The following is a 1,521-nucleotide window of genomic DNA, read 5'->3' as shown; positions in this document are numbered from 1 at the left end:
TGAAAGATCCTGGTTAAACCCAGAAGAGGTTTTTCACATCCCCAATAAAGTACTTAAGACGTATCCCTTTCCTGAGGAGGATAGAAGGAGATGGGAGATTCCTCCCATAATGGACATTTCGGTGTCCAGGTCATCAGGGGTAATTACATTACCTGTACCAGGCTCGGCCTCGTTAACGGAGCCGACTGACCGCAAGATAGAGACAACTCTAAAATCCATTTACATGGCTACTGGAGCCGCCCTTAGGCCCACTATTGCATGCACTTGGGTAGCTAGGGCTATGTTACAATGGTCAGACAATTTAATAGAAGACCTTGATACAATCCATAGGGACAATGTTGTCTTGATTCTAGGTCACATAAAGGATTCGGCTAAATTCATGGTGAAAGCCATGAGGGACATTGGGCTGATGAATTCTAGAGCATCCTCCATGGCAGTAGAGGCTCGCAGAGGTCTCTGGATCTGCCAATGGAATGCAGACACCGAATCCAAGAGGTACCTCCCCTTCGCAGGCGAGACACTGCTTGGGGACACTCTGAATACAAATCCTATCGCAGCACCACCTGTGAGAAGACGTAACTCTGCTTCTCTGATGCAGTCCCCTTGGGCTGCCAGATCGAGAAAATTCGGGTGGACCTACTTCTGTACGAGGCTAGGCCATAGAAAGAGGAGAAAGTCTGCACTCTGTACAGGTGCACGGGTTCAGAGGTTGAATTCTACTCCCATAGCGTCCTCAGCGTGACGTGGAAAAACTCCTATGTGGGGGTCCACTGGGGGGGGGGATTCTTATCTACATCACTACAGGGGAGCCTTAGTGATTATTATTATATCCCGGGTAATAAAAAATATTACCCAGGGTTAGAAACTGGATTCAGGAGTTTCCCCTGGCAGTTTGTTTAATCAGCCCTGCCAATTGTTAGGACAGTGGGTTTGTCCCTGTCATATAAAAAAAAGTTTTTTAAAAGTGACATCATGTCTGACACTTGAGTGCCACTCCTAGATGGGCCAGGTGTTTGTGCTGCACACTTGTGTCGCTTAGCTTAGTTATAGAGCTACCTAATTGCCCTCTTACTTCTTGGTACATATGGGACAGCTACTTCTTGGCATGATGTGCTGTTTGGGGACTATTTTTTTTAAAAGTGCCATCCTGTCTGATACTCCCGTATATGTCCAGTGGTGCTGCCATTTGATATAATTCCCGTGATACTGGCTTGTAATTCTAGTGATTTTGTCGTTTTCTACCAGTGATTTGGACCAATAAATAATACCATTGATTAGAACGAATAATTCCTGTGATATTGAGGTGTTTGTGTCGCTTAGCTTAGCCGTCCAGCGACCACAGTGCACCTCTTTTTCTCTTTTCTTTGTATCATGTGCTGTTTGGGGACTATTTTTTTAAAAGTGCCATCCTGCCTGACACTTCCATATATGTCCAGTGGTACTGCCATTTGATATAATTCCCGACATTACTGCCATTTAATTCCAGTGATTTTGTCATTTTCTTCCAGTGATTTGGACCAA

The sequence above is a fragment of the Pseudophryne corroboree genome, chromosome 7, assembly GCF_028390025.1.
Source record: "Pseudophryne corroboree isolate aPseCor3 chromosome 7, aPseCor3.hap2, whole genome shotgun sequence".
Classification (NCBI taxonomy): Eukaryota; Metazoa; Chordata; class Amphibia; order Anura; family Myobatrachidae; genus Pseudophryne; species Pseudophryne corroboree.
This window is presented reverse-complemented; position numbering follows the sequence as displayed.